We start from the raw sequence: 25,909 nt of genomic DNA, 5'->3' as shown, positions 1-25,909 counted from the left end.
AAGTTTTCATTGAGCACCTGCCATTTCACCAGCACAATGCCAGGCTCTTTGGGGGGACAGTTACAAAGGAGGCATAAGGAATTAAACACTAGACTGAGGAAGAATAAGGGCTATGTCAACTTTCATTATCCAGGAAACCAAAAGGATGGGATTTCCAAGTAGAAGAGCAGCAAACCTTGGACTTTAAAAGGTCATTTTGGAAGCTAGGCAAAGGATGAGCTTGGAGAACATAGAGACTGGAGGCAGGGAGAGGTAGGGGGTTAGAAGCACAACGGTGGCTGTGTGTATGGTGGGGGAGGGGAGTGGGAGGCATCCAAGAGATGCTATGAAGATGAATCCATGAGACTTGGCATGTGATTGGTCAAGAGGATGAGGGTAAGGAAAAATTCCAGCATATAAACCTGAAATGATGGTGTGAGTCCCAAGAGATATTGGGGGACTTGTTCAAATCCCTTTAGGGGCTCCCAGAAAAAAATACAAACTGGTTAGGCAGGCTGGCATACAAGCCCCTCCACACACGTCCAACGGGCCTCTTCAATCCTGACTTCACTATTCTCCATGCCCTCGGTGTTCCAGTCAAACTGGACTCTGCTCACTGCTCACTCGTCTTCCTTCAGAGAAGCAGTGTGGTGTATTGGGGGAGCTATGGCCTGTGAAGGCAGGGAATCTGGGTTCAATTCCTTGATTTAGGACTTTGGGCAAGACACGTCAATTCTCTGGGCCTCAGTTTCCTCAGGTGTCAAGTGAGGGGATTAGACTAGATGGTCTCTAAGGTCCCTTCTAGCTCTACAGTCTATGACCTTGCCATATCCTGCCTCCACAAATTTGCTGCTTTCATGTTCTCCATGCGTGAGACCTAGCTCCAACTACTGAAATCCTTCTCTGCCTTCAAAGCCCTGCTCAGGGGCTATTTTCTCTGATTCCAGTCAGAAGTCTTGACTCTCTCAGGACACAATATCAGAATCTAACTTATCAGAGCAAGAGTCACTTTGGTATTATAGAAAGAACCCCAGTTCTGGGGTCAGAGGGTCTGGGTTCAAATCTCACCTCTGTCACTTGCTACCTTATGAGCCTGAGCAACTCATTTCACCTTATACGGCTCATTTTCCTCGGGAGTCCCTTCTAGTGTTAGAGCTATGATACTATGATCTTTTCATTGCCTGTGATGCCTCAGCTCATTGCCCCCAATAATGTAATGCTTTCCAAAGCCAAGGAGAAATGGGGTTGGGGATTAGACACTCGTTTTCTCTATTGCCCTCAGATACAGGATAACTAAGAGTAGACTGTACTTTTTTCTAGTACATCACAGTATTACCAGCACATAGTATATAAGAGGCATTATCTGGGCAGCTAGGTGGTACAGTAGATAGAGCCCAAGATCTGGCAGCAAGAAGTCCTGGTTTCAAATCCAGCCACAGACACTACATACTGTGTGATAGCAGGCAGGCAAATCACTTAACCTGCCTTCCTCTATTTACTCCTCTGTACAATAGGGATTGATAATAGCACTTACCTCCCAAGGATATTGTGATGGTCAAATGAGATAATATTTGTAAAGTGCTTTGTAAATCTTAAAGCTACAGTATGCTAACCACCACCACCACCACCACCACCTAGTTGTTAATTTGAAATGAATTACCTAACTCTCAGCAGGTTCTCATTGGCTTCTGGGAGCAATCTCAGGTGTTATATTTCTCATGAATCCTCAGGCTGGCATTTAAGGCTTTTCAGAAGCAGGCTCTCTCCTCCCTGTTCATCAATCATTCTGATCAGTCCCTTTCACACACTGACTCTCCATCCCAGCCAAAATGGACATCTGGCTTCTCCCTTAACTCAGGGCTGGCTGACATATCTGGAGTGTGTACTCTGGTTTCCAATCTATTTCTCTAAAGTTGCCTCTGCATTCAAGGCTCAGCTCAGGAGCATGAACAAAGGTTTCCCTGACCTTCCTTTGTTGGTGAGTCATTTGCAGTTATGTCTGACCCTCTGTGACCCCACTTGGGTTTTCTTGGCAAAGATACTGGAATGGTTTACCATTTCCTTCTCCATCTCACTTTAATATGAGGAAACTGAGGTAAACAGGATTAAGTGACTTGCCAAGGGTCACACAACTAAGCTGATATCACTCCCTCACTTAGAACACAAGTGCCTTGAGAGCAGGGATTTTTGGTTCTAGTCTTTGACAGCAATCCCACCATTGTGCCTCATTTTCCATATTCACAAAAATCACAGAATCTCAGAGATCAAAGCAGACCTCAGAGACCATCTGATCCAAAGGTTCTTAACCTTGGTTCTGTAAACTTGTTTTAATAAATATTCTGACAACTATACTTTAATATATTTGGTTTTCTTTGTAATCCTATCCATTTTATTTTATTCATTTAAGAACATTACTTTGAGAAGGGCCCAGAGGCTTCACCAGACTGCCAGTGGGGTCCATGACACAGAAGCTAAAAACTCCTCATATGGTCCAACCCATGCATGAAGACAGAGAAAGCAGGTTAATCAGTCTTGGTTTCTTATCTGTAGGATGGAGATAATAATAATAACATTACCCACCTCACAGGTTTATGTTGAAGCTCAAATGAGATCACATATTGGCACTTTGCAAAATTTAAAGCTTTCTATAGATGCCAGTGATAAAGTAATCCCTCTATAGAACTGTCCAACAAATGGCCACTAGGAATTTGCTTGAGGACCTCTGGGGAAAGGCGAGCCTGGAAGCTCTTCAGTTCATTCAGCCCACATCCAGGTGCTTGTTATTGTCAGGAAATATTCCCAAATCTCACATCTAGGCTCTTCACAATCTCTGCCCTCTGGGGCCAAGCAGGACAAAAACTAATCTCTCAGAGAAGGAGAAGCCTCCAAATGTCTGAACTGAATTACACTGAATTATTCTCCCTATCCTAGCCAAAGAAAGGCAAGGAGAAGCAGTGGATGGAGAGTTTATCTACATGCCCAAAAAGATCTAGTTTCAATTTTCACCTCTGATTATTACTGGATGAGAAACCTTGAGCCAGTTAGTTAGCCTTTTAGTGACCTAAAGAACTCTCCAAGACTATAAGTTTCAGAGAAAGTACCAACCTACAAGGAGAAGAGGAAGTTTTCCCACCTGGGAGTTCAGACCACCAATGAAATCATTGTTCTAGTCCCTATCTCTATCACAACACCAAGAAAACATAGGTTCTCCACCAGCCAGCAACACACCATTCATACATGGAACCAGGTAACTGCAAATAGAGAAATACTGAATGCTGTGGATAAGTTCACTTACCTTGGTAGTGTACTTTCTAGGGATGTACACATACATAGGTGATGGAGTTGAGGCACACATTGCCAGAACTAGCTCAGTGTTTGGGAGCCTCTGAAGGAAAGTACGGGGAGAAGAGGTATTAGACTGACTACCAAACTGTGCTGACATTCTTGTTGTATGCCTGAAAAAACCTGGATGGTCTACCAGCACCATGCTAGAAAACCGAATTGCTTCCATTTGAATTGTCTTAGAAGATTCTAAAGATCACCTGGCAGAATAAGATATCGAACACTGAGCTGAACTGCCAAGCATTCAAACTCTACTGCAGGGAGCACAGCTCCAACAGGCTGGCCATGTTGTTCAAATGCCAAACATTTGTTTGCCTGAAAGACTATTTTACTTAGAACGCACACAAGGCTAGTGCTCACACATATGTCAGAAGAAACTATACAAGGACACTCTCAAGGTCTTCCTGAAGAACTTTGGAAAGGATTGGGAGACATGAGAGAAGCTGGCACAGAAATGCCCAGCATGGTGTGCCCACAACAAAGAAGACTCTGTGCTCCATAAGCAAAGCAGATTGCAATAGTTCAAAAGAAACGTTAGATGCACAAATTTAGAGACACATCCACTTCAAATGTCCATATGAACTACGGGTGCCCAACCTGAAGTGGAGCCTTCTAAACACATGTTGGTTTGATCAGCCACAGTTAGACATGCTGTACCTTGATCCCAACATAGTGATGCCATTTTGGTCCTCTTTGAACACAAAGGACAACAGTCATCTCTATCTTAAGTAATAGAGGATTCACAAACAACTTTGAGACTTTAAGGTTTACAAAATTTAGATTTCTTTTTAAAACTAGTTTGGAAAAAGTCAACCCAAGTAACCCTATTATTGGGTTAAATACTGTAGGAGAACTGTCCAAAACAAGTTACAAAGACTTGGGAATCCCAAAAGGTTGCCTTTCCTCCCAGAACTCTGCCCATTTTCAAAAGTATTTTGAACTATGTACAAGCCTTTCTATAACAATACAACCCTGTTTTATCAGTGGGTCAGTTAATTGCTTGGAGAGCCTCCAAGTGATTACATTATTTACCAAAGAGAACACAGAACAAGAAACACAGATGATATCTCAAGGTCTTTAGAAATTTCCAGCTCTCTTTGCTAAACCTGGTCACATGGCAAACATCCCATTTCTTTGTTCAGTTTGGTAAAGCTAGCAATTGCTTGTAAAGAAAGCTGATTGGGTTTCCTCAGGTCTACACTGGAGCCCCATTATCTGGGCCACTGGATCATAGCATGTTCCCAATGCTATAACAATGCCCTTCCAGCCCTTTCAGGAAGGAGTCTGCCTTGGATATTTAGGAAGGATTCACATCATAACAGCATGTCCCCTCAGTTGTCAGAACCAATCTTTCCCCATTCTCCCACTCCATTAAATTACAATAAAGTTCTATATCATTGATGAGTCCCACATAACCATGTCTTTTCTTATTCTTTTCTCCTACAATGAAACACATTACAATAGCCCTGTGGTCTTATTATTGGCAAATCACCTTAGAGAAAATCGCACTCACCTATCTCATATGTGGATAGCAAAGCAACTCAAAATAACCACATTTTTAAAGACAGTACTAGACAATGGCATGTATCCTGATATACTGATGACTTCAAGACTCTTACATACCTTCTGGCTCATCAAGACGATATTAAATCACACCAACATATACTTTTTTTGTGCCAAGAGTATTTGTTTTAATTCTTTAAGAACCCTGTGATGTGGGAGATAATGTTGATAAACTAAATTCAAAGACACGTTGTATATGAGTCTTTTCCATAAGCTACATATGTCTCCCACCCAATATTGTCTCATATGGAGATATGATGTAAAGGCATCATAGTGTAGTAAAGAGAAAGCTGGCCTTGGAGTCAGGAAGACCTGAATTCAAATCCTACTTCTGACACATGCTGGCTGTCTGACCTTGAGCTACATGACCTTGAACCACAACACTCCTTAGTCTGACCCTAAGCAAAATAAAATGTAGTTCTGCTCTAATTTCAATGTGTTGGTATATTAATTTAAAAAGAACTATATAAACGTGTGGTTTTCTAAGTCAATATGTAGCCTGCAATTCTCTAAGAACTAAGTTGCCAAGAAGGGACTAAATTGCAATGGTTGAGATTTTCCTTATCTGGGAGCATGAAGGAAGTCACAAGTGTGATTTATTGATCATGTATATGTTTACCAATTAGGGCAGCTGGGGGCACTGAAGTGTGTAGAGGGCTGGCCCTGCAGTCAGGAGGACATGAGTTCAAATTCAGCCTCAGATACTTCCCAGCTGTGTGACCCTGGATGAGTCACTTCACCCTGTTTGCCTCAGTTTCTTCATCTGTAAAATGAGCTGGAGAAGGAAATGGCAAACCAAGCCAAGATCTCTGCCAAGAAAACCCCAAACAGAGTCATGGAGAGTCGGACATGACTGAAATGACTCAACAATGACATTTACTGTTGCTTCTCCTTTGAAAGTAAGATCACTGAGGGAAGGGATCTTTTCATTTTTTGTCTCTGATTCTTTATCACCTAGTGCAGTGCCTACCACTCACAGCAGGTGCTTAATAAAGGTCTGTTGATTGATTAAACAAATCAAATATATAGGAATGCTCAACTTGCCACCTTTTTGATAAACAGGAACTGAACTGACTAAGAGCTGAATGGAATAAGCCAAAATAGCTTTATGTCATTTCCTGAATAAACATAATTTAAGGAGCTCATGAGGGGCGGTAGGTTATAATGGGAAGGATTCAAGACTTACAGTCAGAATAAATCTGGGTACAACTCCTGCCTCTTATATTTACTAACTGTGGGAAAGACCTTTAACCCAATCAAGTCTCAGCTGCTTCATTTGTTAAATGGGAATCATAATACCTGAAGCATTTCCCTTATGGGTTTTTCCCATTTTCAAATGACATAATGTATGTAAAGGGCTTCACAAACCTTAAAGTAACATTTGAATATTAGCGAAGAGGTGATGTGGTCTAGTGGGTAGAGAAGGGCCTAGAGTCAGGAAGGACTGGGGTCACACCTCTGACTCTCCCCCAGGCACATCACCCCATGTCCCAAGGTGATCCATTCCCAAGTGCCACCGTGGGAGTTGTCCATCTGTATTGATGGAGGGGGTTCCCACATCAGATGTTCCCTAAATGAATGAAGTCACCATTTTGGATTCATACATGCACTCATACAAACATAAATGAAGAATAACAAATTTTAGCTGTTATTAGCATATTACTGTAACCACCTGTCTCTTTTTTGTATGACCTTGCCCTTCTGCATCCATTAGTCTTCAAAAGCATAATTCTCACATTTAGGACTACATGATATGTATGGCGGGGTCAGGGGAAAAGGCAGCACAATCTGATGCCAGTTTGTCATTGGATCTACTCAGGTGGCTTGGACTATTCACTGCCTCTGAAATCACCATCATACTGGCATTTAGGAGGGTGTGTCCTGGGCCTAGGGCTTCATCCGATGCTTGGTTTCTATGTGAAACCAAAAGTGCGATAAATCCCCAGTGCACCAGGCAGGCAAGTACCCACTGTACCAGGATACAACAGAAGAGCATAAGTGTGGGTTATTATGCTCAGTATTATCCTTGAGGGTTCCTGAATGCTGCAAACGCAATAAACTTGATTCTCCTTTTCAGGGGTTACAAGTATCATGCCCTAGAACAGAATTGTCATTGTGGGGACCAGCAAAGGCTCAGAATAGGAACTCACATTGCTATGGAGTATAAGAAGCAATTTTCTCAAAAACAAACTGTAAGGTAGATACTATCTGATTATCCACATTTTGCAGAAGAAATTCAGCCTCTAAAAGCTTAATGCCTTTATGATCTTGGGCAAACCATTCAGCCTAGTTTCCTCATATGCAAAATGAGGAACTTGGACTGATGGACACTTAGATTGCACAGTGGAACTGGGCCTAGAGTTAGGTAGACTTGAGTTCCAATCCAGACTCAGATACTTAATATCTGTATGACCTTGAGCAAGTAAAAATCATCTATCATAATCAATATTTGATGACACTATAATGTGATGGGGTGCTTTGCCATCCCAGTGTCGGGACCATGTGGATAAATACTGTCTTTATCAAAACAGCCAAACAACCATGCAATGAATCAGATTCTGTAGACTCCAACGACAACTTTCCTTAACTCTGAGCTCACAGAGGCCAAGTCAAGGGTGCCCAAATTCTGATAGGTCCTACCAGGTTGGGAAGGCTTCCAGTATCAGCCTAGAGGCAGACTGTCAGCTGAAAACCAGGCCAGCTGGGCAGGAAAGCTCCCCAACAGAAGGTTGGTCAAGCAAATTGGATTGGTTTTGGGCCACATGAGACCTTTTTGTGTAGTGAGAAGGGAGAGAGGAAGAGGAATTGATGGAAGGGTGCAATCTGTATTGATGGAGAGGCTTTTCCAGGAAGCCTTTCCTGACATGCCCTTGCTAGTGCCCTCCTCCCAAACTACTTTGTCTAAGTTGGTGCTTATTCTTTGTTTTAGACATTCCATTGATAATTCTTGTCTTACATACTTGTCTTTTCCTTCATTTGATTATAAATTGGAATAGGGATTGCACCATTTCTTGACTCTTTCCTTAATCTACATACTCCAAAAGCATCATGGAACTTTTAAAATCTGGAAGCCAGAAAAGATGTGCCCAGCTTGGAGAATGTAGGCACTGGCACTAACCTAATGTGATGGTGACTGGGGAAAGGGCAGAGTGTAAGACAGGGATGGAGCTGGGCCAAAGGAGTCTCCATTGGGTCTTAAGCGGGACATAGGAATGGTCTCTGACTCCTGGGGAGGCCAGGCTTTGTTCTCCCTTGACTTTCTGTTCATTCTGGGGAAGGTATTTCTCAAAGATGAGATATTATTTTGACCTCTAACCCAGCTTGACAGCAAGGTTGGTCTACTCTAGAGGGAATGACCTGTGGATGACCTAACACACATAGTTCTGAGTGGGAGCCGATATTCCTGGAGCTCTGTGTCCACTAACTGAGCATGGGAATCGATTTACTGTATGTTACTGAGAGCTACTATGAGCTTAAAGGCATGAGGAGAAAGGTGGGTAGGGGAGAGGAGAAGGAGGTAACATGAGAGAACCCAGAGATTTCTTGGCCTACATGCATATAAGGAAAATGTGTCAATGGTCCTTCTGTTTACATCTAGGGAATCAGAATTTGAAGTGGGAGCTAAGGAATTAAATGTTTTACTCAAGTTTACAAACACTACCTCTAATATCAGATTCCTCTCTGCTGAGACCACTGGGGGTGCTGTAGTGCACAGAATGCTGGGTCTAGAGTCAGGGAGACCCAAGTTCAAATCTGACCTCAGACACTTACTATCTGGGCAACCTCAGGCAAGCCTCTTAAGCTTTCTTTGCTTCACTTTCCTCAATCGTAAAAAGGGGATAATAACAGCACTCGAATCCCAGGGTTGTTACGAGAATCAACAGAGATAATTTTTGCAAACACTTTGCAAACTCTAAAGAATGCTGTAAACACTGGCTACTATTATTAGGAAAGAGATACAGAAATTATTCCATCCTAGTAAATTTTACGCTGTGGTTTTTTACATGAGGGCTACATATTTACGTTACTCTAAGACAATATTTAGTTTTAAAATGGCACCATTATCTGAGAATAATTCAATAAATGTTTATGAGGTTTCTCCTACATGGAAGGGGTTATGAATAAAAGAAGAGCTTCTTAATACCACACAGGATTTTTAACTAGGGAGAGGGATTCTGCCCTAAGATTCTGGTGTAGAGGGAGGTGCACTTTCTCCCCAAGCCATGTTCTAGCCCACGGGGCCCATGCCTTCTAGTACAAATACCCAAAATTTCTTTGTCCAGTCCCAGGATACCACCCTAGAGTCTTATGGAGATGATCCTTCTTAGTTGGAACCTGTCTTTCCTTCCCCTTCCATTTCTTCTGAACTTGAGGAAATGGGGACCCTCAGCTGTATTGCACTCGATTCAGATGGAACACCGAAAACATAAGCGATACAGTGTACAGAATCCTGGAGTTGGAGTCAGGAAGACCTGAACTCAAATCCTACTAGTCATTTGATCCTGGTCATTTCTGTCTGCCTCAATGTTCCCCTCTGTAAAATGGGGATAATAACAGCACCTGTCTGCCCAGGCTGTTGTGAGGAGCCGATGAGATAACGCGCAATATCTTCTGAAACCTTAAATCACTATATAGAGCCTAACTTTTAGCTATTATTATAGAATGACTCCTCCCCCAGTGTGCCGGCAGCTGAGGTCAGCTTCATGATGTCATAGACATGGAGAGAAGAGACCTTGGAGATCATTCAGCCCAAACCCCTCAGGCTCTCTAACAGTGACTTGTCCAAGGTCACAAAAGGTGCCCCTCACCCATCACCTGAATTTACCTCAAGTTCAAGACTTCCTAATTAGGGCTCACATGTTCCATGACTCATTTTAATAAACAAGGCACAATCAAAATGAACTCTTTAATTAGGAGAGCAGAGCAATCTGCCTCATGCAACAAGGCTGCTCCCTTTAATCCCCATACAGGAAACAGTGACACTTGGTAACAAGATTTTTGGCCTTGTTTCCCTGAACAGACTGATCTAACAATAGGAAAGACAATGCTAACTTACAAGTTCTGAGCAATTGCTCAGAAATACAAGGAGAAGGGAAGGCAGAGGAGAGGGAGGCTGAAAGGGGTGGGGGAGGAAGAAGAGAATGTGATAGGGAGGGAGGGGGACAGAAAAGAGAACAAAAAGTCATAGGAAGAAAGGAGTACAAAGGGAAATAAAGAAAGCAGAAGGTTGCAGGCTCAATAGACATCTTTCAAAGTATTGAAGTGAATCAGTGGCTAGAATTCAAGAGCCTCACAAATACCCAGCATTTGGACAGCGGCAGGGCTCAGGTGGAATAAATGCACACTATGGTTAGATGCAGAGCTATTCTCAGATACAGAGACTCTAAGCAACCTTTCCTGGCTATGCCTGAGCTTTTGTATAGGTTTTCCCACATGTCTGGAATGTTTTTCCTTCTCATTTCTGCCTCTTAAAATTCCTGGCTTTGTCTGACACTCAGAGCAAGGGTCTTCTGCAGGACACCAGTCGATGCCTAAATTGTCCCTGTCCTTTTCCTCCTCTTCAAATGATTATATTGATGTTCATCAATTTCCATGTTGTACCCCCAAAGCTCCCTGAGGGCAGGGACTATTTTTCTTTTTGCTTTCTTATCCTTAGGACCTAGTTTGTTTGTCCCTTCCACACAATAGGAACTTAAAAAATGCTTGTTAGGATGTTGTCCTCAGAAACGTAGGCAATTCAGGAGGAAAAAGATCACAGGTTAATAAGCTTGGAAATAGAGAAGCCATTGGATTGCATCCAAAGATTCTTAGCTTAGGATTTGTCATTTTGTTGTTGGTGATGGTTTTAAAATTATAACAATTTCAGTATAATTTGTTTCCTTTCTAATAATACTTTTCTATATTTAAAAGTATCATTCTAGACTTCATAAGTTTGCCCAGGGGATCCATGACATAAAAGGATAAAGAACCCATGATCTGGTTCAACTTTTTATTTTAGAGATGAGGAAACTGAAGCCCAAAGAAGTCAAATTTTATGTAGAGAGTAAACAACAGAGCTGAGAATCTCCAAAATGACCCTTCCATGAAGCCAGCTGCCTCTCCAGGTAATGACGGTGAGAAATTTTCATAGGGAGCAGAATGTGATCACTCCCAAAGATCTAACATTCCAGTGGGATGCCTGGAGGCATCATGGCTCAGAGGAAAGAGCTCCTCTGGAGCTAGGGGATCTGTGTTCAGATCTTGGCTTTACCATTTACAACCTTGGTCCCTTTGTGACCTTGGTCAAGTCATTTAACCTTTTGGTGCCCCAGTTTCCTTATTTCTGTCTGTCTCAATGTTTTCATCTGTAAAATGGGGATAATAATAGCACCTATCTCCCAGAGCTGTTGTGAGGAACAAATGAGATAATTGAACTAGATGATTGGCAGTGTCTTTTCTTGCTCTATCTCCCTGATCCTACATCATACAGATTGTATCTCCCTTCCCCCCATTCAATATAAACTCACTTGTTGAAGCCAAGGATGCTTACTGAATGACCTTGGGAAAATCACTTAGCCCTGAGTCTCAGCTTCTTCCTCTAAAGAATGAGAGGGGTTGGGTTAGATGGCCACTGAAGTCCCTTGACTGTCACCCCATCACCTAGAACAGCGCCTTGTACCAGTAGGGGCCTCACAAGTATTTAAAGATTAGGTTGGAGCCTATAAAGCACCCAGTGTCACCATGAGAAAGGGCCAAGGGCTCTGTGAGCCCACTCTTCCTCTCAGCTTCACAATTTTCTGTCAGGGGCACCAGAATTAACATCAAGGTTGGGAAGACTGGAGATGGGGTAACCTCTACTCTTTTCTCTTGTATTTGGTCAGTTACTGGTTACCTGACAATTCTACCCCTGTAACAGATCTGGCATCCATCCCTCCTTACAGGTGGCCTTGGATATCACATGAACCTTATTTCACCTCAATAAAAACTGCAGGGGCTGAGAATGAAGGAGACATCCCATGTGATCTGATGTTACCTGTGCTATTAGGGTTGACCCTGTTAGGGGTTCCCATCATCCCACTGGCTCAAGGCAAGTCTTTGTCTTTTGTCTTTGGCTCTCCTCTGTATCCCTAGAGTGGATTATGCTGTCTGGCACAGAGTATGTGTTTAATAAGTGTTCATTGACTGACTTATTGAAATAAGTCAGTTTCTCATATGGCAGAATTGAACAGAAATGTCTCAGAAGATCAGAGATTGAAAGCTAAAAGGGGCCTTGAAGCTGATCATACCTGGATCTCTTGTTTTACAAATGAAGAAGAATCTCAGATTTAGGAAGTAAAGATAACTCACCCAAAGTCACAGATGAATTTAAACCTGGGTCATAGTACACCAAATACAGACTCTTTCTAGAGCACCAACCAAGGAAGAGGTGGGATCTCTGCCACTCCACCAGCTGAGCTCTGCCAACCCACCTACTACACATCTGCTTGGAATAGATCTACACCACAATTTCTTTGTTCACAAGAGTCCAAGTTGGTGCGGGAGTATGATGGAGGGTTAATTCACATGTCCCCAGTCCCACCAATATCCTGGTGCACAACATGAAGGCACCATCATTCTCCCAGTCACCCAGGCTTCCAACCTCAGTGTCATCCTTGTTCCTTCACTCTCAGTCACCCTTTCACCCCAAGTCCTGTTGAGTCTACATTTGCAACATCTCTTGCTCATGCCACTTTCTCCCCTCTGACACTACAACCATCCTGGTGCAGCCCCTCATCACCTCAAGCTTGGAGTATTGCTATAGTCTCCCTGACTCTAGGCTCTGCCTGCTCCAGCCTTCCTCCACTATGAAGTCCTTTGACCTTTACAGCTCTTCACAACCTGGCTCCTTCTTGCCTTCCCAATCTGCTAGCACTTTATTCCCCTCCATACATTCTGTGGCCAAGTTAAACTGATATGCTTGCTGTTCCTTGAACACGTCAGTCCCATCTCCCATTCCTGTCCCTTCATGATGGCTGATCACCATGCCTAGAACGTCCTGGTTTAGCTAGTGATTCTTGGAGCTTTTAAACTTGTGGTTTAAATACGTGTGTGTGTGTGTGTGTGTGTGTGTGTGTGTGTGTATTCATAACTACATTTCAATATCATTTGTTTCCTTTGTAATCCTATGTATTTTAATTTATGCATTTAAAAATATGATCCTGAGAATAAGGCTTCACTCAACTGACTATCAATGGGGCTCATGATACAAAGAAGCTAAGTCCTGTTCTAAATTGACCATCCTCAATTAAATCTCAGATCTTTGGGTTCTTAAAACAAGTTATTACCCAAGTCTAGCCCAGTTTATCAGACAGAGATGCTTTGGTTTGGCTTTGCTTAACAGGTTTCGGGAAGTAGGTTTTGTGGCTTGAGTGTTTATGTTTTATCAGTTGTGTTAAAACAAAATTTATCAACAAAAATAATGAATTAATAATGTTGCTGAGAAATAGCTTTGTCCAGGAGATCTTAGCTAGCATTGACCTGTACAGAGATTTTTGGTATCAAAGAAATGATAGAGCAGGGGATAGAAGGGTGCACCTTTCTACTGAGCTGTAAGGTGGGCAAATCCCTCTGAATCAATTCTCTCGTTCGATCCTCACAAGTAGGAGTGTTATTAGGATTCTCCCACTTCTGAAGTACAGAGGGCTTAAGGACCTTGGCCACAGATATACAGGAATGATGCCAGGGACTGACGTCAGATATAGACCCAGGTCTTTAGAAACCAATTCTAGCATTTTCCCCCACTGCACTGAGCTGCTTACCCCCTTCTCTACTCCTGGCTTATCCGTGTCCAGTGTTTATGAGTGTGGATGCAGAATTAGAGCAGTGGCATGGGGGTGAAGGGATGATATCTTGTTGGCTTAAGACTCAGGGAGACTTGGTTTCAAATATGAACGATCACTGGATTTGGAGTCAAAGGTCCTAGGTTCAAATCCCAACCAGTATGAGATTGGACAAGTCACAACTTCTCAGAGCCCTGATTTTCTCTTCTATAAAAGGATGACAGATTTTGACTGGAGGACCTGTACAGCAGTGTTGTGAAGGAAGCCATTAAACCATCATAAAGATGCCTGCAGGCAGCATATGGACCTAGAAAACGACGTATTAACATTACCTATGTTCAATTCTATTTTTATTTCTTTCGTCAAATATTTCCCAACTACGTTTTAATCTGGTCAGGCTGCACTCAGGAGGGTTGTAAACTACTGGCCACATGATTGATAACTCTGCTCTATAGTACCATTAAACTGGAAACCCCAAATTGCATTATGTTGTCTCTGGCATTTATTTACTGTTTGACCTCAAGAGTCATATAAACTCTCTGAGCTTGTTGGTTTATAAGCAAAATGGGGATAATAATAGCAGGTAATAGATAATAATGCACTATAAGGAACATAGAGAGCTGACCTCAGAGCCACGAAGACCACACCCTGCCTCTGACACAGACTGGCTCTTAGAGAGTGCCTGGGGCATCAACCTAAGACTAAATTTCAAAGCAGTTGCCTGACTACCTGGCCACAGCTTTCTCCCGGTTAGCTTCATGCATTAAGGAGTGCATCCTGCCTGGACTGGACCAAGGTCATCTTCCTCCACTAGATCAATTTCAGTTCAGAACTCAAATGAAAAACCTTCTCTATCTTTTCTTAAGCATGTGTACCTTTATTTAATCCAAATGACAATATGATACCATTGGAGAAAGATTGCTGTTACTATTATCATCACTGACAGCATCATCATGATCATGTATTATCATTATTTTAGAAGGAAACTGAACAGAAAGGAGATTTATCTGTAGCTATGCTGCCTCAGACAATAGATTTGGGAGGAGCTCCAGTGGAAGGGTCATCCCAAGATAACTGCATCCTTGTAAGGACAGGTCAAACCACCCCCATCTAAACTACAGACGAATAATCATTCCAGGAGTTTTACGCCTTTGGGGGACAGGGGATGGGGTGGTGGTGTCCATTATTGTGCTAGGGTCTGCTATCCATGCAGAAGGCAAAACATCTAAGGCAATTTCCCTTTAGCCAGCCCTGATTGCATTAACACATCACTCCTGCAGAATGCTAACCAGGCTCTCAGGATGCACTGAAGTTTCCAGCCCTTCTCACTGGGTCACGCTGAATTTAGCAGACTAGCTACTAATTTAAATAATATCCAGAGCACTTCAAAAATCATTCCAGGTTCTCCTGGCATTGCTTGGTCCTTGACTCTCAGAGGATAGATATCACTCAGGTTGGACTGAGGACCATGCAACCAATACCTGCACATCATTCTTCCCCAACTCACCTGAGTCACCTTTCCCCTTAGGTTGGCCAGTTCTCTGACTAGCCTTTCTAACTACACTGCCTCCTCATATGGTGGCTTTATTCTCATGCCATAGTAAAAAGGCTGCCTTTTGCCCTTTTTCCTCATCTCAGCTTTCTGTAGTCTCCTTATTATTTATTAAACAAACCACATAATCAGAACTCCCTCCTTTCTTTCACATTGTGCCAGCACTTCCATTTCCACTGGATACTAATAATTAACCTCCTAGGAGATGCTGACTTTGGCTACAGCTTTCTACCACCTTCTGCTCAAATGAAATGTCCTCCCAGGAATCTGATAAAGCAGTGTGGTGGCTTCTTAAAGTCCAGCTGGGTTGGGGCAAAAGATTTATTGGGCACTGTGGCAGGCTATTGAACAGATCAGTGGATGCTCCCCCATTAGCTTAGGTAGCTGAACCTGGTGGGGGATCTGAGTCACAATGGAGCCCCAAGAAGGCTGACAGTGGCAGGGCCACCTCTGGGTTCTTTTGGTGGTTCTGGGAGAAATACCTTACGTGTCTGGAAGGAGGATTCTGAATTATCAGCCCAGAAAAGCAGAAAGCAGGAATTATTTCATTCTCTGCATATCCTTACAACCTAGCACAGTACCTGTGTTACAGTAGGCACTTAATAAATGCTTATTGATTGGCTGGATACAGGAGGGGCAGCATGGGATAGCGGGAAGGAGAGGACCTAAGAGGCAATGTGCTCTGGTGGCAAAAGCCCTGGACCTGGACTCAGATCACAAGACTTAGAACTGACCCACAGTGTGGTGACTTACCCAAGGTCACAAAGGGAGTGAATACCACAGCCAGGATTTCAAGCCTGCTCTGGATTCAAGAATGAGTACATAGTCAACTTCCCCGGGGCTACTTAGCTGTACCTTGGACTACAGGGAATTCATTTAAATCACTCTCTGAATCTCATTTGGAAAAGCACAGGGTGACTCGAGAAGCTCAAATGAGCTAAGATGTGTGAAGACACATCACCCTTCATTATTACTCAATGCCTAGAACTAATGGCTTTAGATTTAGAGCCAGAAGAGACACTGGCGCTGAGCTAGTCCAATCCTCCCATTTCCAAACGAGGAGACTGAGATTTAGAGAGGTTAATACTTGCCCTTCCTGCTTCATAGAGTGTTTGCATATTACAAGTCACTTTAAAATATGAAATATTATAATATTTTGATGGATTAGATACCGAAAAAACCTCATAGATAGTGAGTGGCCCCAGGGCACATGTACATCTAACTGTTGTTGTTTGGGCCTATATGACTTTTCATGATCCCATAGACTCCAATACACCAAAACTGTCCATTGGGTTTTCTTGGCAATGATACTAGAGTGCTTTGCCATTTCCTTCTCCAGCTCATTTTGCAGATAATTGAAGCAAACAAGGTTAAGTGACTTGCCTGGGGTCAAACAGCTAATAAGGGTTTGAGGCCCTATCTGAACTCAGGTCTTCCTGACTCCAGGCCCAGAGCTTTTCCTCTGAGCCACCTACCTGCTTCATACATCGAATTACATGGGAAGTAAAGACTTTATTAGGTAATGACTGATGTGGCCTGCCACATGGCACAAACCGCACCTGAAAAGGTTTCACTAACTCCAGTCCAGAGCTGGCTTAAATAGCAAGGTCCTCCTGGAGACAAGATAGTTGCCTGGGTCTTCTAGGCAACCTGCTTTAAGCAGAGCTGTCCAGGTGCTGCCACCAGCCTCCACTCTCTGCTGCTTCTGAAGGCTGGCCCAATAAACCCCAAAGGATCCCATAAACCACACACTCTATAATCAGCCAGGATAATCCTTCAAACTATAAAACTCAGTGTAAAATTAACTCAGTTTTAAGGTTGCAGAGAAATGCTCCCCAGAAGATCCATGTTCTGAAGTCAGGTAATCGTTACCTGGCAAAGGGAAGCTGGAGAATGAACATTCATTCACTCATAAGGTTGGATGGGCAAACTTTGGGGGATAGAGATGGAAGGGGAGGGAATATCTTTGGGTCATATTATTAGGAGGTGACTGAGCTAATCTGCATTATCCAATCAAGGTTTCTAAGACAAAGGTATTAGGAAGATGACCACACAATCATAAAAATATGTCTCGTTTTGATCAATTGAGTGTGAGAGAGGAGAGAGTGTGAGAGAGGAGAGAGTGTGAGAGTGTGAGAGAGGAGAGAGTGTGAGAGAGGAGAGAGTGTGAGAGAGGAGAGAGTGTGAGAGAGGAGAGAGTGTGAGAGAGGAGAGAGGAGAGAGTGTGAGAGAGGAGAGAGTGTGAGAGAGGAGAGAGTGTGAGAGAGGAGAGAGGAGAGAGTGTGAGAGAGGAGAGAGTGTGAGAGAGGAGAGAGGAGAGAGTGTGAGAGAGGAGAGAGGAGAGAGTGTGAGAGAGGAGAGAGGAGAGAGTGTGAGAGAGGAGAGAGGAGACATTGTGCACAAGTGTGTGTATATAAAGTGCTCTGGAACCTTATAGTTCCATGAAATGCCAGTTATTAATATTATTATTAGCCATAGTCATTTTTTTAAAACTCCCCTAATTCATTCAAAATGAGAAGCTTTACAAAATCTAATTTAAAAAAAATTCTCCCTGTCTGAAGTGTTCAGGAACACACCATAGGATCACAGAGTTAGTATTACAAAGGTCCTCAGAAGCCATAAGTGCAATCCTTTCATTTTACAGATGAGGAAACTGAAGTTCAGAGAGATAGGTGGTTTGCCCAAGACGTCACAGCTTTGTAAGTAAGGTAAACTCACAGAGATGCCAGCCCTCTCTACTCCTGCCACTCAGCTCCAATTCCATCAATTTATGCCACTTTCAAAGAGACCAGCCTGGCTTTTGTATTTAAATACGTCACCTCATTTACATCTCGCAAGAGCTCAGTAATTCGTGATTAACAGATAAGGAGACTGAGGCTCAGAGGGGATCTCACCAAGGTCACACAGCAGGGAGGTGGGAGGGTTTCTATCTAACTCCAGGTCTTGCTGACTCCATGCTAAGCACAACTCCTGTTACATCACCCTGCTTATAAACATGGTGCCGTCTTTATTATTTGTTAAAACCAACTATACCATTCTAGATGGTGCAGAAATAGAGGGCCAGGCCTGGAGTCAGGAGGACCTGAGTTCAAATCCAGCCTTAGACACTTACTAGCTGTGTGACCCTGGGCAAGTCACTTTACCTTATTTGTCTCAATTTCTTCATACGTAAAATGAACTGAGCTGGAGAAGGACATGGCAAACCCCTCCAGTATCCTTGCTAAGGAAACCCCAAATGGGATCATGAAGAGTCAGAGATGACTGAAGTGATTCAATAACAACCACTACCATCCTATTCCCGTGAAATGATGCCTGGAATGCAACTCTGCTTGTTGCCAAAAACACAGCTCAGACTGAGGACAGGGAGAGGAGCTCACCTTTGCAGAGGTGGGGGTTCACAGGTGCGGAATTCTGAAAATAACGTTCGATTTTTTCAGTGTGTTGGTTGGTTAGGCTGATTTTTTTTCTTTAAATAAAAATATTTTGTTAGGAGGACTTAGAAGGACAGAGGGAAATGTAGGTGATTTAAATAAAAAAGGCAACAATAATTCTATTAAAAAAACAGACACCTCCTTTTTGAAATTAAGTTAAATATTCTTCCTAAAAGGGTTCTAACTAGTGCAGGGTTTAGGGGCTTTACCCCAAGGCATCAAAACTTATTAGGTACTGACAGCATTTTTATTCCTTTAGCAGGTAGACAAGTTTAGTTGGGTAGTTAGTGAGAATAACTAGTTAGCATAGGTAGCTGCCAGATAACGTTCCCCTGGCTACATGGAACAGCAAGCACCCTGACGCATCTAGGATGACCTGCTGGTGCAGGTTCTTCAACCTGTTTTTCTAAAAGGAAAGCAACTTTTGAGGGGTCAACAATTACTTTAATCAAGCACAGATATCATTCACTTAGTTCTGGGGGAAAAGTCAGCACCCTGAACTTCAAAAAATACAAACAGAAATTACACACTGAAAGGCCAGCAGACAGGGCTTCCAATTGTCTGACCACAGGCAATACATACATCCTTACCAGAGAGAGATGCTCCAACATCTGAGTTTTCAAAGTCCCCTCTGGCCAAAAAAGCACTTCTAATGAGTAAGCCCCAAAGTAAAACCTCACCTTACAGTATATATACACTTTTCAGAGCCAAGTGACCCAGTGCCTCATCAACAATTAATAAACAGTGTGGGCCTTCCTACAAAACAAGCCTTCCCTATCAAGTCCCTTAATAGCCCCAACTGAGGCCTATTAATGAGTGGGGAAGATTTTTAACTCCCATTACACTACATCTCAGGCTTGGGTTCAACTCCCCCTCAACCTCAAATTCTCCCTTTTCTGGCAATGAGTGACCATCCCCTTAGAGACTGCCCTCCTGATATTCTGGAATCTGTCTCCCCAATACCATGTAGTCTCTCAGTATCTCTCCACATAAATCCCAACTTCCCAAGGTCTGAGGTCTCTGCCCTCCCCAACTAAAATTGTTTTTAAAAAAGTGACCTAAAGACGCCTTTCCTGCTGCTTGCCCTGGGTACCTGGCTCACTAGTCAAAGCTCTGTTGCCCAGAGGACGGAGGACAGAGAGACTGATACATATTTCTCCAGGCCTCTGGCTTCCTTCCACCTTGAGGTTGCATGTTCCTTAATAAGCTCATCTTGACAAATAAAGAAAAGCTGGTGTTTTCCAGCTCCTTCTCTGTCTGGATGCTTATAGGGGCTTCTGTTTCCCTGGCACAGCACAGCTTTCAGCATTGGCTCTTTTGATCGCTGCATTCTTGTTAGTTCTTGGCTCTCAATCATTTCTGGGGCCTTATCTTGGGGCCCTTCATTACCCAAGTCCTCTTTGGGGCCTACAGGGCTTGTTCTCTCTCTCATCACTATAATTGGTGAGATGTCTGGGTACTTCTCCTGCTAAGCTCTCTACACTTTGAATGCTGAGCTTTCCCAAAAGTCAGGGAGTTCAGGACAAAGTGCCCTGAAGTCCCAACTCCATCCCTTAGAGGGGGGGTTTCACATACTTTCACTTAGCTTGGAAGAAGTTTTTTTGCTCAGGTACAATTCAATTGGACTAAATTTAATAAAAAATTAAGCATTTATGATGTGAAAGCCACTAGGATGTAAAAAAATGTCAATAATTGTGACCTGATGAAATTTGGGGTTTGTTTTTTAATGTAAAATAGGCTTTCCATTGCTTGGCCTCTATTAATCACTAATAATGCAGCCTTGAACATGTTCATTTCACTTGGCCTCCAATTTGGGAGGGGAATGGGAATGGCGCTTTCAGCATTGCCCTCCTATGACGCCTCATCGGGATGTGGACCAGACCCTGGGTTCTCATAGGCTATAGCAGAAGCCAAATGCTGATAGGCCAAGTAAAGGGCGTTGAACTCTTGTCTCAGAGGAGCTCCATTGTGGAAGGGCATGTCACCCCCAAGCTTGGTCACTCAGCTCACAAAGGCTCTACAGCCCTGGGGTTCCTAACCTGGAGTCTGTGGATGTTAAAAATCTGCTAAATATATTTAAGTCTCATTGATTTTCTTGTAAGCTTTGACATTATTTTATATATTTAGAGAGATAATTCTGAGGAACTGACAAGACTCACTGATGAGAGACTCCAGGACTTACCAAGGGCTGAAAATCCTGACCATTTAATATCAAGAGGGAGCTGGGGGAGGGGGAGGGAATAGCCAGACCATTGCAAAGACAGGCCTTGAAGTCATGAAATCAGCACTCAAAGGTGAACAGATTATTGCTCAGAGATGAAAGAAGGGCATTTCTGGGGGGACGACATGCAAACAACCGAAAATCTCAAAGTCTTCCTGGATAGATTTGGATTTTTTTCCCCTTGGTCCAGACCTACCACTTCATAAGAATAAGGAATTCAATTAGAGGGAGAAGACTTCTCTACCCAATGTGCCAGGGTGAGAAAACTGGTAAATTAACATTGTGAGTTACTTGGTGGATTTACTGAAGGTCATTTGAACTGAAGGATTTGTACCTAAGTCCATCTTCCTAACCAAAGCTGGGGAGCTATCCAGTCTGGATCACTGCCTCTCAGAATAACAATAACAATCCATTGGTTTGTCTATTGCTTCCCTTATTAGATTATAAGCTCCTTGAGGACAGGAATCATCTTTTGCCTCTTTCTCTATCTTCAGTGCCTAGCACAGTACCTGGCATACAGTAGGTGCTTAATAAATCGCTAGCATTTACATAGCTCTTTAAATGATCTACATATGATACAATGTTGATATAAACGTGGCCAGTCTGGACCTGTGATTTCATCAGTGGAAGGAGATCCCTGTCGAGGAGGCTCAGGGTGCCATGCAGGTATGGTTTTTTTCTTAGAGTTGCCTGATGAAAGAATGAGAAATTAAGCAATTTCCCCAGGGTCACACAGCCAGCATGTTAGACACAAGATTTGAACCCAGGACTCCCTGAATTGAAAATTCATCCTCTATCCATGTGCCATCCTGGCTCTCATAGGTGTTAGTTATTATTATGATGATGTTTTCCAATGTAACAATAGCTTGGAGATAAAGTTCGTTTCTTCCTTAAACATCCTTTTGAAATAATCTCCTTCTTTCCAGGTTTGACCCAGGTTTCATCTCCTTTCTGAATTTTTCCTAGATCCTCCAAGCTAGAGGGGTGTCCATGTGTTTTCCTCCAAGGACTTCTCATTTGTCTCTCTTTGAGTCCCTCTTCCATGTCACAGTCCACCCAGAGAAGAGCAAATATGTCCCAATAAGGATGGACACCTAGGGAGAGCGTGGGGTCTGAACTGGGATCCAAACAAACCATAACCCAAGAGGCCAGGATCCAAGTTCCTTCACAGAACCAAAACCCAAGAGTGGCCATTGGCAGAAGCAGAGATTTATCATGCTGGGAGGTTACTATCAGATCAAAAAGCAAGACATAAGGAGCTGACAACATTCATGACCCAACCTGTCTCTATAAAACCATAGTGTCTTATAGTGGCTGCTTCCTTCCCTACCCCACTCCTGGGCTGATGTACCAGCATGGGTTATGGCCTGAGTCTGCCAAACTTCCCTTTGCTGACTTGGTTTAAAAAAATTAATAGGTACACTCCAATATAATGAGTTTTCTTCATAATCTTATGTATTTAGACATTCAAAAAGTTGTACCCAACTGCCAGTGCTGTCTGTAACACACAAAAGGGTTTAGAATCCCCTTACTAAGGTACTGCTTGCATATAGGCACTGATCTTCTTCTAAGATGTATTGTGATTATCTGTGCACCCTAGAGGTGAAGTCACAGACAATCTATGTCAGAAGTGGATCTCAGGGATAGACCCAAGAAGGCAGAGTAGAAGAATGGACCTGGACAAGCTCTGCCCCCCAACCCATAAAAAACCTGTACAAAATGACTCTAAACAAATTCTAGAGCAGAAGAAGCCACAAAATAACAGAGTGAAAGAGATTTTCAGCCCAAGACAGCCTGGAAGGCCAATAGGAAAGGTCTATCGCACTGGGCTCTGAGGACAGCGCAGTCCTCAGAGCAGAGAGCAGCCCATGGAGCATGGCCCAGCCTTGGCAGTATGGTGTGGCATGGACCGTACCAGAGAAGGCTTTCAGGTGAGGAATCATCCAGATTTCTCACCCCACAAATGCCAAGGACAGCTTCCAAGTTCAGTGAGAAAGCTCTTTCACTTGGGTAAGAAGGGAATGTGGTCTGGCCTCAGGCCCGAGGGCAGCAGCAGCCACTGTGTGGCAGTGTCCATTTTTGGAGCCCTCAGCCTAAAGATCCTAGGGGACTTGAGCCATTGATCTGCATCTCAGTCCAGAGTGGCAGTCCTGGGGTGAGGAGGATCACTGGCTGGTGGAAGCTCTGGAGAGGGAATTTTACTCATAGATCCTGAACAGAATGTGATTGCTCCCAGACCAGGATGCAGACCAAGACAGGAGAAAACTCCTCTCCTGTGATTGTGCCACTTTGGAGGAACTGAGAACTTACAGGTCCCTAGAGTATACCTTCCTCTTGACAAAGGACTCAAAAGTTAAGTAACTGGCTGGAAATGTCCAAAAAAGGGGGAAGAAAAGACTATAGGAGGTTACTTTCTTGGTTAACAGGTATTTTCTTCCATCCTTTTGAATGAGAAAGAATTGTGCATACCATCAGAGGAAGACATAAAAGTCAAAGCTTCTGCATCCAAAACCTCCAAAATAAATATGCAATGGTCTCAGGCCATGGAAGACCTCAAAAAGGATGTTGAAAATCAAGTAAGAGAGGTGGAGGAAAAATTAGGAAGAGAAATGAGAGTGATGCAAGAAAATCATGAAAAGTGAGTCAAAAGCTTGCTAAAGGAGACCCAAAAAAATGCTGAAGAAAATAACACCTTTAAAAATAGGCTAACTCAATTGGAAAAAAAGGTCCAAAAAGCCAAAGAGGAGAAGAATACTTTAAAAATCAGAATTAGCCAAATGGAAAAGGAGGTTCAAAAGTTCACTGAAGAAAATAGTTCTTTAAAAATTAGAATGGAACAGAAACCAGGAAATCACAAAACAAAACCAAAAGAATGAAAAAATAGAAGACAATGTGAAATATCTCATTGGAAAAAAGAACTGACCTGGAAAAGAGATCAAGGAGAGACAGTTTAAATATTATGGGACTACCTGAAAGCCATGATCAAAAAAGAGCCTAGACATCATCTTTCATGAAACTATCAAGGAAAACTGTCCTGATATTCTAGAACCAGAGGGTAAAATGAATGTTGAAAGAATCCACCAATCACTTTCTGAAAGAGAGCCAAAAAGAAAAACTCCTAGGAATGTTGTAGCCAAATTCCAGAGTTCCCAGATCAAGGAGAAAATATTGCAAGCAGTCACAAAGAAACAATTCAAGTATTGTGGAAATATAATCAGGATAACACAAAATCTAGCAGCTTCTACAGCAGCAAAACTGAGTATAAAACTTCAGGGGGAAAATGGTCATGCAATGAAATAGAGGACTTTCAGGCATTTTTGATGAAAAGATCAGAGTTGAATAGAAAATTTGACTTTCAAACACAAGAATCAAGAGAAGCATGAAAAAGTAAACAGGAAAGAGAACTCATAAGAGACTTACAAAAGTTGAACTGGTTACATTCCTACATGGAAAGATAATATTTGTAACTCTTGAAATTTTTCTCAGTGTTTGGGTAGTTGGAGGGATTACACACATACACACACACACACACAAATATATATATATAGACAGAGGGCACAGGGTGGATTGAATAGGAAGGGATGATATCTAAAAAAATAAAATTAAGGGATGAGAGAGGATTATATTGGAAGGAGAAAGGGAGAAATGGAATGGGGCAAATTATCTCTCATAAAAGAGGCAAGAAAAAGCTTTTTCAATGGAGGGGAAAAGGGGGAGTTTAGAGGGGAAAAGTGAAGCGTACTCTCATCACATTTGGCTTAAGGAGGGAATAACATGCTCACTCAATTTAGTATGAAAATCTATCTTACACTACAGGAAAGTAAGGGAGAAGGGGATAAGTGGGGTAGGGGGAATGATAGAAAGAAGGGCAAATGAGAGGAGGGAGTAATTAGAAGTAAACACTTTAGGGGAGGGACAAGGTCAAAAGAGAGAATAGAATAAATGGGGAGAGAGGATAAGATGGAGGGAAATATAGTTAGTCTTTCACAACATTACTATTATGGAAGTCTTTTGCAAAACTACACATACATAGCATATATGGAATTGCTTACCTTCTCAGTGGGGATGGGTGGGGAGGAAGGAAGGGAGAGAAGTTGGAACTGAAAGTTTTAGGAATGAATGTTGAGAATTGTTTTTGTATGCAACTGGGAAATAAAAAATACAGGTAATGGGGTATAGAAATCTATCTTACCCTACAAAAAAAGAGAGAAGTTTGGGATAAGGGAAGGGAGGGGTGTGATAGAAGGGAGGGCAGATTAGGGAAAGGGGTAATCAGAATGTATGGTATTTTGGGGTGGGGGAGGGGAGGGATGGCGAGAAAATTTGGAACTCAAAATCTTGTGAAAATGAATGTTGAAAACTTAAAAAAATAAATTAATTTAAAATAAATAGATAGACAGATAACAGGACTAAACAAAAAAAAAGAGAAGTGGGTCTTAGACCAGGGTCCTTCTGACTCCCAGAGTATCCTTCTACCCTTAGATGGTAAATTCCTAGAGGATAGGGACTGTGCCATTTTTCATCTTAGTGTCTCCAGTCCCTAGAATGGAACTTTGTATACAAGAAGTATGCAAGAAATATTTGCTGAATTGAATTACATTGTATTGACTACCAGAACATTCACAGAAATCTCATTTTATTCTCACAAAATTCCTGTGGGAACAGAATAATATTTTATATCAATACCTTGAAAGATTTCATTAGCTAAGACACCTTCTCACCTCCTGCCTGGCACATCCCCACCACCACCCATGGAGACTGAAATGCTTTCACAGAGCAAATTTCTACTTCTCCAGAACTACTATGGCTAGAACAATTCTTCATCTGTTGTCCTACCTGAAGGGAGCCTGCCTCTCCACATCTAGCTGGGCTGGCTCCCAAACAACAGACCCACAGCATGTTTGTTCATTGCTGGGATCCAGGTTTGCCAGCTTGATAGGACCTGCCAGTGCCTGTGTGCTGCTGGCACAGCCTTCCAGAGCCTGGCCAGTCACCTCCGTGCCATAGAGAAACACTCTAGGAG

The 25,909-nt window shown here is 42.6% G+C and overlaps 1 protein-coding gene across 1 annotated transcript in view; it reads right to left on the bottom strand.

The window, feature by feature from the left end:
- The window catches only part of CHN2 (chimerin 2), a 289,418-nt gene that overhangs the window by 166,659 nt on the left and 96,850 nt on the right, over positions 1-25,909 (bottom strand). The window lies entirely within an intron of this gene.

This window comes from Notamacropus eugenii, chromosome 3 (genome assembly GCF_028372415.1).
Source record: "Notamacropus eugenii isolate mMacEug1 chromosome 3, mMacEug1.pri_v2, whole genome shotgun sequence".
In the NCBI taxonomy this organism is placed as follows: domain Eukaryota; kingdom Metazoa; phylum Chordata; class Mammalia; order Diprotodontia; family Macropodidae; genus Notamacropus; species Notamacropus eugenii.
This window is presented reverse-complemented; position numbering and strand designations above follow the sequence as displayed.